This window comes from Myotis lucifugus, unplaced genomic scaffold (assembly GCF_000147115.1).
Source record: "Myotis lucifugus unplaced genomic scaffold, Myoluc2.0 scaffold_43, whole genome shotgun sequence".
Taxonomy (NCBI): domain Eukaryota; kingdom Metazoa; phylum Chordata; class Mammalia; order Chiroptera; family Vespertilionidae; genus Myotis; species Myotis lucifugus.
Window position 1 is genome coordinate 4,045,844 of NW_005871091.1, and position 14,741 is coordinate 4,060,584.

General features: G+C 43.2%; 1 protein-coding gene and 1 pseudogene across 3 annotated transcripts in view; one reads left to right on the plus strand and one right to left on the minus strand.

The window, feature by feature from the left end:
- LOC102423464 (U3 small nucleolar RNA-associated protein 14 homolog A-like) overlaps positions 1-14,741 on the plus strand; it is a 69,577-nt gene that overhangs the window by 26,920 nt on the left and 27,916 nt on the right. Inside the window, exon 1 of one of the 3 annotated variants that reach the window (XM_023753304.1) lies at positions 4,041-4,096. The exons of the other annotated variants lie outside the window; for them this stretch is intronic. The gene's annotated coding sequence lies outside the window, so the exon portion shown is untranslated. Of the gene's footprint in view, positions 1-4,040; positions 4,097-14,741 lie in introns of those variants that run through there. 3 annotated transcript variants of the gene reach the window in all.
- On the minus strand, positions 1,162-3,275 carry LOC102442034 (annotated as a pseudogene).

Below are 14,741 nucleotides of genomic sequence, written 5' to 3' on the forward strand. Positions count from 1 at the left end.
AGCAATGAGAAAAACAATCCCCATTTCCATTAAGTTTTCCCAGGTGGCATTTCTAAGTCTTTTGTCATCTTCATAGATCGGATAGACAGTATTTTCTTTTATGTTTCTGCCTTTTTCTAGTTCAGGATTCCAAATGGAACTGATGTGAAGGATATACTATAGGAAGGGTATTGGTAAGAGAATATGAATTTCAGGGTCAACTGACTTGTGTTCAAATCCCACTTCAACCACTTGCTTAGGAAAATGAAAATAAAATTGCTATTTTTTTCATTTATCATATAGACAAACATTTTAATATTGATGTGCTACATATCTGGGTGTTGTTTTTTTCCTGCCTTGCATCAATTTCTTCAGCTTCTTTGCAATAATATTATGTAAATTTTGCATCAAGCCTTATCTGAATCCACATATACTCTTAAACTGCTCAGTTACATGAGCCAATGGATTCCCTTTTTAAAAAATCCTTACCCAAGGATATGATTTTTTTATTTTCATTTAAGAGAGAGAGAGAGAGAGAGAGAGAGAGAGAGATACATTGATCGCTTGCCTCCCATAAATTAATTCTTTATTTTTACTCTCAACATGGTTGTGAAAAGAGTTAAATCAGAAAACCAAGAACATTGAAATGCCTAAGTCCAGAATGAGTCCAAATATTTGGCCACATAAAATATTATCATCTTTAAGAGTAGGAGTAATAATAAAGGCTTTTAAATGAGTCTTTAATTCATAAATACAATAGGCATTATTTTGGCTACTGGAAAACAAAGGCTGTAGCATCAGTAAAGGTCTGCGATGTCTCACTTTTGAGGATTCAGGTTAGTGTATTTAAGGTAACTGAAGGTGACAGCAAGAGTTATAGAGATAGGCAAAAATTCACATTAGAAAACTTCCTCTGTTGAGTAACAGTGGCCATTATGATTCCAGAAGTTAAAAGTGATTTCAGAACTTATGACTTCAGCTTGGCAAACAGCTCAGACTCCAAATCTTATTCCTCCCTATTAAAATGTGAGCCCTTGACAAAGGATGTGTCTGTATATATAGAGATATGTATGAAAATAATAAGGTGATCTTTGGAGTTGCCTTAGTGTGCCCTTTATATCTGTCTTGAAATGACCATGGAATTAGCTTCATGAAAAGGATTAGCCAGCTTCTTGTCTAAGGCTACCACGGGGACCACTTGTCTAAGGCTAGAAAGGTACCAACGTGACATAAACCGTACGGAGAGAAGGAGAAGATGAGAGCTTTTCCTGGCAGTTGGTAGCTAAAAATCAAGAGATTCTGAGAAAATGACACAATGCAGCCTTTCTTGTCTTTTTCTTTTCGCGTTGGTTCTGGTGAAAGAGGACATTCCTGCTTTTGAAATTTCTTCCTACGCTGGGCAAGTTGATGCAGAGCTTGATCTGCACTCATCCTAACCTTTGCTGGCGCCTCCATGTAAGTCGCCTTCAGATGTGTGCTCACTGCTGTCCTTCCTGGGTCACCTGCCTTTGATCATCCAGATCTGCGTGGTTACCAATTAAAATCATTGGAAATGCATCACAATCCTTTTCTCTGAGAATCTGTCTTTGAAACTTACAGATTTCTTCAAAACTGTCTCTGTGACTGAAAAGACTAACAGGAAAGCCTCTCATATGTTGTTTCTCAGAGCTCCAACTCTTCTTGTCCTGCTCTGTGTGGAATATCTAGCCTGACTGCTCAGTCATCTATCACACACTGCTGTGTGTAGGGATCCTGATGGTTGGATCATAATCCATTACAAAATAGGACCTTGTGGACTGGATGGTGGACACCAACTTGCCCACACTGCCCCACCAACCACCACAATCTGGTACTTCTGACCGAGCTATACCGCCAGCTGGCATGACTATGGGGATGCCACCGAGCTCACCTCTGCCACACTAGGCCTGTCTCTGGGGATGTGTGCGGCTGGTGGGCTGCGGGTAAGCAGCCAGACAGGGTCCCCAGGGCCTGGAGCTGCCCGGAAGGCCCGTTCATGAGGTGTGGCGCTCTGGCTGGCTAAGTCCTGCCCGAGGTGGAGAAGCAGGGTGACCACAGGCCAGGGGCAGCATCAGCCGCGGGGCATGCTAATCCACACGTCTCGGCAGTGTCTCACAGACTCTGTTTTAAAAGGATAATCCAGAATCACCACGATTCTAATGTGATTCTCAGATTCCCAAATTTAATCCAAGTTTCCTTAACTCTTGCTCCATAAATAGTCACAGTGGAGCTCAGTGTGGGTAATGACCAAAAGTTTTTGGCTTTTGCCCCAAATTGTATGAGTCAGCAAACACTGCTCTCAAGTCCTGTCCACTGACTGAAAAGCGCCTCAGTGGTCACATCTCAGAACCGTCACTGATGTCAGGGCCTGGGATGGCAACACTGTGCTCTCCAAGTGATACCCAAGATGCCGAGCCTGACTGCATGCCCTTGAATCTTCTCTGTGTTGAATCCATACAGCAGTGAAGAGAAGACCCCTCTCCCCATCTGGGTTACACCTAATTCCCAAGTCCAATGTGCTGGGAGCAATATCCTCAGGTTTCCTTAAAAAAAAATAAAAAAAAATAAAATTATATATATATCTCGAGCCTGCAACCTGGGCACATGGCTTTGACTGGAATCAAACCTAAGACCCTTCAGTCCGCAGGCCGACATTCTATCCACTGAGCCAAACCAGCCAGGGCCTCAGGTTTCCTTTTGATTCTGCCTGCAGCCCAGAGAGAGCAGGTCTAGTTCATGGCCAGGGAGATATACAAGGCAGATCCCAAACCCATCATTTCATCTCCATCTCTCAGACACTTGTCAAACCTTCTCCACCAGCTTCCTTCCAAATAGCCCCATAATTCACAAAGCCCCTTCCTTGTGGTTATTCAGTTACGGCCTGTCCCTTTGTCTGACTCATCAGAAAGTTCTGAAATTCAGCAGTGGATGTATCTTAGACTTAAATGGAGTCCTACCATTTTCCCTGCCACATTATTATCCTGAGACAGTGAACTTCGTAACTAAAACACCAACCTTTAAATAGAATGGAACGTCAACAAAATCCTTCTTGTTATATACTGTGATTCCAAATGTGACTTATGGTTTTCAGAACTCAGCAGCCTCTGCTTACCAAATAAGGTCATATTTCCTTTTATGATCTATAGTAAAATGGCCCAAAGTCCCTGTCCTTTGAAGACCCGTCCTCTGCTGGGCTTTCTTCACCAGTGAATTCTGAGAGTCGAGAGGATACTCACTTGCTCTACATATCTGTTCTGCTGGCCGCATTTGTCAGCCATTCCCACAAAGTGACCTGCTTCTCTGCATCCCTTGATCTCCACATAGATTTACAAGTGTAGAAGGGGCCTATAAACTGGATTTAATCCATTTGGTAATCACAGCCCTTAGAGGTTTTTAAAAAAGATAACACTAGTCACCCCAAGGATGTTTGAGGTGGGTGATAGTTGGACACTCCCACATAACCTCCCTACCATGTTATAATGAAAGCCAGTCTCAGACCAGATTCTGCCACGCAGCAAACATGTGCTGAACACACATTCACTAGCAAGCAGGCACAAAACAGCTCACGCTATCTATTCTGGAAGCTTGATGAAGTCACAGCCTCTGGCCTTTTGGATGGTTCACTGGAGACAAAAGCCAAGACTACAGAGGCAGGATCCTGTCACCTTTCTGTCGCTATCAGACAAGGATAGTTCACATCAGTTGTCATACGCTGGGGGTGCACGTAGAGCCTTTTAGCAACAATCGAGTCTCCCTGGGGCTGTTGACTGCCCAGTTCCCTGGATTCTGCCACCCTAATTGTACAAGAGTAAAGATATCTTAGCCAGTTCACATATTAAAAATACTTTTTTAAGTAGTCTTAGAAACATCTTCATTATGAGTGTTCTTTTTATATTTGACAACGAATACTTTTAATTTCACTAATAGGAGCCCATTTCTGACATTTTTTGCTGATCAACAGGACATCACTTTCCACCATAAAAACTCATTTTTGACATTCTGAGTGCAAATTGGCAAAGCTGGGACAATTGGCTGAGATACAGACAGCAGAAGCAGCGGAGGATGAACTGCAGATGAGAGTGCCCCCTGACCACCCCAGGTACCCCCAGAGTTAAAGCTGAAACTAACTGGCTCGTCTATAGTATCTCACAGTCTATTTGGAAAGTTTTAAAGTCAACTGCTGACATTATTATAGGTCCCTGAACTTCCAAGCCAGAGGCCACCAATCTCTTAGATGCCACAGATTGACTCCTGGACTCAGACAAAGCAATTACAATAGTTGGATGTTTTTCAGACTGCAAATGATGACCCATTAACAGGTCATAATATGAATTAAGTGGGACATGACCAACATTAAAACAATGATATAGGATATATAGAAATATCAGCATTATATGTAACTAGAAGCCCGTTGCACGAAGATTTGCACAATAGGCCTTCCTTCCCCTGGCTGCTGGCACTGGTTTTCCTCTGGCACCTGGGACAGAGGCCTTTGGTCCGGCCACAGCCGAGAAGCCAAGCCTCAAGGCTAGGCTTCTCCACTGCGACCGCAGTGAGGCTAGGCTTCTCCGCTGTGGCCGCAGCGAGGCTTGACTTCTCCCCTCCGGCTGCAGTGCGGCTTGGCTTCTCCGCTACCTGAAGCCAAGCCTCTTCAGTCTTCAGTCTTCAGTCTTCACTCCGGCCAGAGCCTTCAGTCTTCGCTCTGTGCCTGCATATGCAAATTAACCGCCATCTTTGTTGGGTTAATTTGCATAATTGCTCTGATTGGCTGGTGGGTGTAGCGGAGTGACACCAATTTGCATGTTTCTCTTTTATTAGTGTAGATAAGGATAAGTATTGTTTCATGAAACTTTTGTTTGTGTTAGATATTTCTGGCATGTGTTTACTAGAATATTATGTAAAACATGAAATATTCTCTAAAATGTCTTTTTTTTTTAAATGTGTACCAAGAAAGTTGTGAACTAACTCAAGTAGTTGAAAATACATTTCAAAAGGTTAGTGTTATTTACTCTTTAAATACCACTTAGATACCAGTGGTCCTACTCTAGATTCCCATGTAGGCATGTGCTTCTGGGGCATGGTTCTGGCTGAACAGGTCCCACTTACATCAGTGGGCAGGACATTTGGCATCTTAATCTGCAATATCATTCAGGTTTATGGTGACTTCACTGCAGTCACCAAGGACAATGGATAGGCACTTGCTTTACACAGGGTGGGGCAAAAGTAGGTTTACAGTTGTGAGTACATGAAAGAGTTTATTCTTGCATGATTATTTATTAATGTATTATTTTCCATACGAATAACTGTAAACCTACTTTTGCCCCACCCTGTATTTGAATAACTACAGGACCAATCCTAATAATTTTGCACAAACCAAAGGAATCTATCTGTTCCAAAGATTCTGAGAGCTCTCTCAAACTCCCAAAACTAAAAACTGCCAGAAACTTCCCAATGGCAGTTCCAGAAAAAAGAAAGAAAAGAAAAAAGAAATTCTGTCTTTATTAGGTAATGGCATCCTGTCTGTCTCACAAGTATTCTGTATTCTGAACACTCGCCCATAAACCAGATGTTTTCTTATATATCAAATACATTGAAAAGAGTGGCTGAAGCTTTTCTGATGATTGCATTGCCTCCATCTCTGCTTGCAGACGGTGACTTGTGGAGAGGGGAAAATCTGTCATAGGCAACCGAGTTCTGTCAGGTGTTTTTGAGAACTCTCTTATTGAAAGGTAGCACTGCCCGGGAGCGATTTTTAACTTCAGAAGGCATTTTTATTAGCCAAGTCATCAGTGCGCCAAGATCCTGCATAAGAATTGACAATGGAGTTTTCAGGGATGAGTAGTCTGTCTACATGATTCTTTGAATTTAAATTCAGTTTTTGCTTAGTAATGTGATAAAAAAATTACAGTATTGGCTGCTAATATTAAAATATAAATATATGTATATATACATATATGCATTAAAAACAGTTAAAGAATATTATATGTAAAAAGGGATCAATGAAAAGCCAGTTGGTTTACCCGAGAGGAAAATGTGCTTAATAATGAGTGGAAACGGCTCAAAGAGGGAGCTCACCAAGGATGGTGGGTAGCTCATCCCCAGAAACTGGAGGAAGGGAATTTGTGATGCCTGTGGCAGAAGTCTCAGGGTAGAATGATCTGGAAACCTACGTGGGGTGTACGCAAAGGCACTCGTCTGAGAGAAGCAGAAATAATGCAGTTTGTGATGAGGGAGCTGTGAACCATCGACATAGGAAGTGACTCAGGCTAGTGGGGATGAGTCATATCAAGTTGTGGTTCGGGAACCAAGGAGAGAACTTGAAAACACCAGGGAGGCCCATCATGCACAGGGCAGCCAGCGGGTAATGGGCGTTCTCATTGAGTGTGGCAGTACAGCGTGAGATTATAACCTGTTGAAAAGCCCCATCTCCTGTTCCAGCAAACACAATAGCCCAATTTTTTCCAAAAGACCGCACAACCGACACTTTATTTTTTTAAAATCAGAAAAATGTGAGAAATGTCTGCCTTTTATCATTTGCATTTCAAAAAATATATTTTATTGATTTCAGAGAAGAAGGAAGAGGGAGAGAGAGAACCATTGATCAGCTGCCTCCTGCACGCCCCCCACTGGGGATTGAGCCTGCCACCTGGAGTGCCCCGACCAGGAGTCGAACCATGACCTCCTGGTTCATAGGTCGATGCTCAACCACTGAGCCATGCTGGCTAGGCTATAATTTGCATTTTTTTTATGTGTGCCCTCATACAAAATGAAAGGAACTTCCAGAATTAATCACATTTTAGTTTCTTCAACATGCACTGCATAGCGAATAATGGAACGTATTACTAAGCTGTTAAGTGTGTCCTTAGACACTGCGGTCCATCCTGTTGTGTTGGAGGCTGAGTGAGGGTGAGTGGGGCAGAGGGCAGGGAGACGGCCTCAGAGAACTGTGGGTGTACAAGAGGCATGATGATACAGAGGTCAGGGGCAGCCTTGGGCATCAGACGTCTGCCTTCACGTCCCAGGTCTGCACTTTTTACCTGGACCTTCCTCTCCATCTGTTCGAAATATGGAGCAAGCTCACCTGGAGTTTAATTATTTACATTGGTTGACCTGTGCAGGCCCCAAATCCCTATATGATTTCTCAGATCTCTGCTAGTTCTATCTAAGAAGCATGGAGATTAAAAATACAAGTTCAGGGCCTCAGCTCAAATCCTCACCCTGCCACTTACAACCATGAGACCTTGAGGCAGTTAAGCAACCTCTCTGTGCCTCAGTTTCCTCAATGTGAAATGGGGATAATGACAGTACCTACATCATTAGGGTTTTGTGAGGATCGAATTACTCATAAGAACATGCTAAGTCCTCATTAGCTATCATTATTATACTTAAGAGAGGCAGGATAGCACAAGGGTTCAAGTAAGGAGAGCCACGCTGCTTGGATCTAAATCCTGGTTGTGCAACCTTAGGCAAGTCCCATACCTTCTCTGTTGCCTTAGTTTTCTCATTTGTAAAACAGGGACAATGAGAGTACCTACTTCATAGGAACTGAGCAGGAATTAATATGTTTACAGTTTCTAGAATAGTGCCTGGCATGTAATACATGTTTTCTGCTGTTATGATTGTGCTTATTTCGCATGTTTTTGTTTGTTTTTTTACATCAAACACTGCCTCACCCAGCCCTTGCCCATCCTAGGTACTCATTAAGAGGCTATTGAACACATGAAGGAATGACTACATACAGTCTAAATCAGTGGCTTTCAGTATAGATATTGGCTGTCCTTATTATTTCAGATTTGCCAAATACCAGTACACTTGGACTTGTCTGCATCATACATGACTTTTAAGCATAAACATTGTCCCCAGTTCGCCCTCCCTTTCTGCCCTCTGGTGCTTGGTACCAAAAGGGAGAGCCTCTGGGTCATGGGGCCATGACTTCCTGGGGAAGCATCTCTCCATTTCTCCGTGGGTACACTAGAGTCATCGTAGCATTCCCGAAGTTTGGAAATCCAAGGAGGATGCACAAATTATAAACATAAATCCAATTATCCTCCATCCCTTTCGGTGTGAATATTTCTGGTGGAAAGCAGCCACCACTGTCATTTGAACGTTGTTTGGGTGGCACTGCTAGGGAAGTGAGCAGGCCCCCCAGAGCTGGCAAGCTCCCCCGCTCACCCAGCGGCTCTCCCTCTGCTGCCTGGGTGGCAGCAGCAGTTTGCCCCTTCATAAACATCAAGACACAAAATAATGGCATGTTTAGTCTGAGTAATACATTAAGGAAATCAATTAGGCCCACATGCAACTTTCTAAGATTTTAATTACAGTACTTAGGGTACCACACTAGAGCAGTTTGTCAGGAACATAATTTGTTAATGAATAACAACTGACACAGTGTATTAGTTGGGATTGTAATTAGCTCTTGCTAGCCATCTATTGGAACCCTGATCAAAAGCCAGTCAGCGAAAGCAAACGAAATGAGCATAAATGATAACCCCGACAGCCCTCTCTGGGCCGCCTCCTGGATGCCAGGGTACCCGGAGGGGCCTGGCCAAGGCCACGTGCACATTTTCACTTAAGTGTGGTCTGGGGAGCAGCAACTGCCTCACCCAGGAGCTTGTTAGAAATGCAGACTCTTGGGCCCCACTCCACACCTATTAAATCGGAATCTGCATTTTAAGACTTACAAGCATGTTAAAGTTTGAGAAGCACTGTAGGAATAGAAAGAGCACAGGTTCACAAATAGACAGATTTGACTGTAACTCCTGACATACCCATCACTAGAGACATGTCCTTGGGCAATTGCTGAATCGCTTTGAGCCTCAGTGTCCTTATCTGTAAGCTAGATCTGCTAATACCTGTATGAAAGGGTCAGAGTAATGATTAGGAGTAGCATGTGTGAGCGCCTGGCACTGAGCAGTTGGACAACGAGACGCCCAGCAAGGCTTCCTGAGGACTGAGCCTGACTACAAACTAGAAAATGTAGTTTGGCCACATGTTTCTCTGACCTGGGTCATCTATGTGATGCCTTTTCTGAAAATCTCTGAGTACCTCTCATCTACCATTCCTCAACAAGGTGGGACTAGGACAGTGGTTCTCAACCTTCTGGCCCTTTAAATACAGTTCCTCATGTTGTGACCCAACCATAAAATTATTTTCGTTGCTACTTCATAACTGTAATGTTGCTACTATTATGAATCGTAATGTAAATATCTGATATGCAGGATGGTCTTAGGCAACGCCTGTGAAAGGGTTGTTCGACGCCAAAGGGGTCGCGACCCACAGGTTGAGAACCGCTGGACTAGGAGGAAAAAGATGAAACATTAGAAATAAGTTAAAAGAGTTAGTAAAGAATGTATTTTAAAAGATAAAATAGTGAAATTAGCCAAAGAGTATGCTAAAATTAGATTAACTTGTTTGTTTGTTTGTTTGTTTTTTAAAGTGGCCAAATGACCAGATAAGAAAATGTAGTTTGGTCATATCAACACCTGGGAGAGTGCAGGGCCCCCAGATTTTTCTGTGCCTTCCCACTGGAGGGCAGAGCCTGAGCCTCGTATCCACACTTGGTCCTCCCAAGATGGGATCCTTGCAAGAATCTTGAGAGTGAGATCCATAGTTGAGGATCAGATATTTTAGGAAACATCCTTGACACAATATACACAATGGATATGTTCTTGATAGAGGATGCAAACTTAAAAATATGCACATTGATGCGATTTCCTCCAAGGAAAATTTCCCTAAGCTTCCTCACCCAGCTCAAGATAGTGCTGGAAGGAGCCCTTACCTAAGCTGATTGTTACACCATGTGCTCAAATGCAGGGAATTACCGCTGTGTCATGGCTCATACGGAAAATGAGAATGTTCTTACAGAACATTGTAGGTACCTGAAGGGGTTCTGGGGCATCTATGAAAAAAGAGATAGAGTGAAAAAAAAATCATTTTTTTTACATCATGTAAATACAAGGGAAATTAAAATTTGAGAAATATATTAGGTTTGCATAAAACACCCAAATAGAGTCAGTATTTTAAATGAAAAAAATGAATGTGCTTCTGAAAATGTAATTTATTAAAAAAAAATCAAGCTTGATGCTTGAAATGGCTGTACTCAGTCCTTATCAAAAGGTGTCAATTATGATCTCTTCAAATTTTGGACATTCGCCACCAATGAGTAACTTTACATTAAACCATATTTAAACCATTGTTTTACAACTGTTCCAAAATTCATACTAGTTGAAGTTATATTTGGAGACTATAGCAGCTCATCCTTTTCTTTTATTGATAAATTTACTGTTGAAATTTCTTGTGATAATGCAAATGTTTTTCAAATCTAATTGAACTTTTTTATATCTAGCATTTCAAAACATTAAGCTGACTAATGTGCAGACTGTCGCATATCATTAGAGCAGTCACCGTTGAAAGGACACATCCATTACTAACAGGCGGAAATCCCCAATGAGAAGGCCATCGCCAGGAGCTCAGCCTTCCTGCTGCCCCTCCTCTAACAAAGCCAGGTGGCGCCTTGGGCTGTGCCTGCACTGTGCTCTTCTGGAGGACCCATGGGTCACTTGTCTTTGCTGGGCAGTCTGGGCTCCATGTTCAGCTGCCAGCGTAGCTGTTCAGGTGGAAGGGCTTCTTTTTCCTTGGCTCTGCCCAGCACGTGGAGGCTGAATCAGTGTTCAGTGGTGCTTGTTACACTCCTGCCTGCAGGCACTGTGGGATGTCCCGACAGATCTCGGTCATCTTGGCCACCCTCTGCAGAGCCCCAAATAAGGCTGCTTATGGCCAGAGGTGACCAGTCCGGGATCTCCAGCAGCCCCAAAGGCTTGGGGGTTTGAGGTCTTGTTGCACACCTGTAGCCCATTCTTGGCACGCAACTTGGCCAGTTGGGAAGCTTTGAATTACTCAGTGGCAGGAACCAAGCCATCCTCTTTCTCTTTCACTTCTTGAATCTATATCTGGTGGGTTCTCTTACCCGTTCCTCTTCCACTTCCTGGTCCAAAGATTGGTTGAAAGACTGGGGCCTTTCTCTCCCATATCAGAGGCGACTTGGCCATCTCCATTCAGCTTTCATTTCTGCCAGATGACAACCTGACCTTGTCTACTGTCCTCATCCCACAGAAAGATGCCTGGGATACTCAGCACCAGGTCTGGGATCAATGTGGTCTCTTAGTGGTTGGATTTGCTCCATTTCCTCTGGTCATTTTGGGGTGCTGCTTCACCTTGGTCTTTCTTGCACTGCGATGATAACATCCACCCCTGTGTTTGGGGAGCGGAAGAGGAAGAGATTCAGTAAGTAGGAAGCAAGGTGCTTCAGGCCTCCTCTGAATTCTTTATTCTCTTACAGGGGCTTTGCATGAGAGCATCAAGCACTTACATAGCTACTAATAATTCTGTCATTTCTTTCCTACCTGGTCACTGAAAATTAAACAGTGTTATATGGGAGGTTTCTATTAATGCAATAACATACATTCTAAAGGAGATTCTAGGCCAGTGGTTCTCAACCTTCCGGCCCTTTAAATACAGTTCCTCATGTTGTGACCCAACCATAAAATTATTTTCGTTGCTACTTCATAACTGTAATGTTGCTACACTTATGAATCGTAATGTAAATATCTGGTATGCAGGATGGTCTTAGGCGACCCCTGTGAAAGGGTCGTTCGACCGCCAAAGGGGTCGCGACCCACAGGTTGAGAACCGCTGTTCTAGGTCATATGCAGAAGTTACAGAGAAGATAAGTTGAAAAGCACAGCTCACCAGACCCCAAACCATATCGAGGATATAATAAGGTGGAGAGAATGGAGAGTTAGGGAAACTTTATGAGAATTTCTTTGGAGAGAGTGTGGCTGTGCTGGGAGTCCTCCTTCCTTATCTAAGGAGGAAGGTTGAGGGGAGCGTCCCCTTCACCTTGTCAAATGAAGGAGTTTAAGGGAACACACAGACCTGTTGTTGTCTGACACCACACTACTGCCCCAACCAGCATATCAGAGGGTGAAACCTGGGCTATCTAGTTGATGGGGCAGCAAAACAAAGGAGAATTGTTTCTGCTTGGGGCTTGGCCTTCACTCCCAGTAGAATTATTAAGGTGGAAGAAGTTGCCTCAATAAAAGATAAACCAAAGTTGTATTTCTGGATTCCCAAGGGCAGAGGAGAGAGTGAGTAATACTAGACCAGCAGGCTTTCATCTGGGTCAAGATCATGGCCTGTGAGAGCTATCTGTGAACTGCCCCAGAAAACAATATTAACGCCTTCCCCCCGAAAAAACAAAACACCTTCCCAACCTGATAGTCAGATAAAACGTTTCTGCTATTTTTACCTTTCCTATCAACTATGTACACCTGATCCTGCCCTTCCCCAGCCCTGAGGGCATCAAAGACTGACCTTGACTAGCTACCACACTCCTTCCCCCTTCCTCCAGCACCTGCCCTCCTGGGGAAGAAAGGGAAAGTCTTGTCTTCAAAGGAGTTGGCAGCTTTGATTAGTATTATAGGAGACTGGACTTTTTAATCACTGGATTGATACTGTTTGCAGCTTAAAATGGCCATCAGACTTTTGATCAGAGAGTGGTCAGAAAATCATGAGATTGCCTGAGGTTTATCTCACTGAATGCAGTTTGAAGAGAAAGTGGGAGACACAAATAAAATTGCAATCTGATTGCATTCCTCAAGTCCTGGTTTTTCATGGTGCTGCCTGCCATTTCTTAATATGTATTCCCTGGGCCGGGAGCTCTGTAGGGATAGGGAGAGCATTGGAGCAGACCTCACATATACCTTCAATGTAGAGTCACAGAATGTCAGGCTTGACAGGAAGCTTTAAGTCATCCATTCCACCTGTCTGCTATTTTGAGCCCCTCTGCCACACCCCTGCCCAATGCTCACCCCACTTGAGTTTGGACATCTGCATAAATAAGAGGATGCACATCTTCCCAAGACAATTTCCCCATTTTGGAACAGCACTTTTCCTTTTGAGTTTGGTTGCCTTTTCAGTTTGATGTAGTCCCACTTGTTTGTTTTTGCTGCCTTTGGTCTCGGAATCAAATCTAAAAAAAAATATTGCCAAAACCAGTGTCAAGGAACTCTTACCCTGTGTTTTCTTCGAGGAGTTTTATGGTATCAGATCTTATGTTTAAGTCTTTAATCCACTTCAAGTTAACTTTTGTGAGTGGTGTAAAATAGGGTCCCAATTTCATTCTTCTTCAAATGATTATCTAGTTTTCCCAACACCATTTATTGAAGAGACTATCCTTTCCCCATTGAATATTCTTGGCTCCATTGTCAAATATTAGTTGATCGTATGTATGAAGGTTTACTTCTGGGCTCTGAACCTGTTTCATTGGTCTGTGTGCCTATTTGTATGCCAGTACCATACTGTTTTGGTTACTATACCTTTGTAATATAGTTTGAAATCAGGAAGCGTGATGTGGAAGCTTGAGAGATACTGATTTCCGAGTCCTGATGTATTCTTCCTTGGATGATGCCTATTTACTCAAGCCTCTTGGAACCTTCTCTGGCTCCCCAAACTTCGCCATTCATATTGTTGCTCCCATCACGCTGTATGGGATTTTTTCTATATGTCTGTGAGCACCCTGAAGGCAGGGATGATCTTATCTTGTTCATTTTTAAATCCATAACACCAAGTTCAGTACTTGAAGAGTAACAGGTGCCAATAAATTAATTCCCTTCCCATCACTGCATAATCCGTAGTCCTAACGGGGAGGGCTTCAGCTATTCCCCTTCAGTCTCATCAGAACACTGATTCTTTGAACAGATCGATTACCCTTTCTTTGCTACAAGCCTCCTTCCTAGGTTTTTCTTTCCAATTCTAAAAACACTTCGATTTTTAAAATTGTACTGAAAAGAGGAAGAAAATGACTTTTCAAGGTCAGGTAGTTGGGCTGATGGGTCAACTGGGAAAGAAATAGATGAATTCTAATCTATTGTCTGAAACTCTGTCCATAAAAATCAAACCGTCCTATTTCTGATATCTTCACCTCATTCAATGGCATTATTTTCTTTGGAGGAATAGAACATTTATTATTCAGACTCTGGGCAGAGGAATGAAATGGCCTGGATCTAGAGATAAGAGGCAATTTACTACTGGCCAGCCACTGTCCTTGCATCTAACAAGTATTGGTTTAAATGAAAGCAGCGTAGGCCCATTGCTGCCTGTGCTCCAAAAGAGAACATTTATTTTGAGCCATAGTTTTGACTGCCTTTAATGCTGTTTTTGAAAAATGTTGTGCACTTTCATGTCTGTGCTTCTCTTCTTCCCACCCAGCCTCTGCCTGAGGAGCCTCGTGACCACTCATTAGGTCATTTCAATAGCCTCCCTCCTGGTTCCCTTGACTTGGGGTTCTCCCTCCATCCTTTTCAGTCCAACCCCCACACCACACGCTTTCTAAAGTTCAGGTCTGGCGTCCATGTCAAAAGCCCTCAGGGCTCACTGAACAAGTATGAGCCTGTGAGGGTGGCCTTAAAGGCTCTCCACCTATTGTTCTTTCCTGTTGCATTCTTTCTGCTCCAGCCAGTTTCACCAACAGCCGCTTCCTGACATTTCCTCCCTTTCTCTAGAGCACGCTGTTTCCTCCCTTGGAATGTGCCTTCACTCACCTTCTGCATGCTCTACTCTCCTCATCTTCTCCACTCTTTAACTCTCCCCAGTAGCCTTCTTTCTATATCTTTTTTTCCTCCCCTTAAAACCCTTTGCGCTTTCAGTGCTCTCTTGAATGCTAGATCTCTGCATGGCTGACTCCT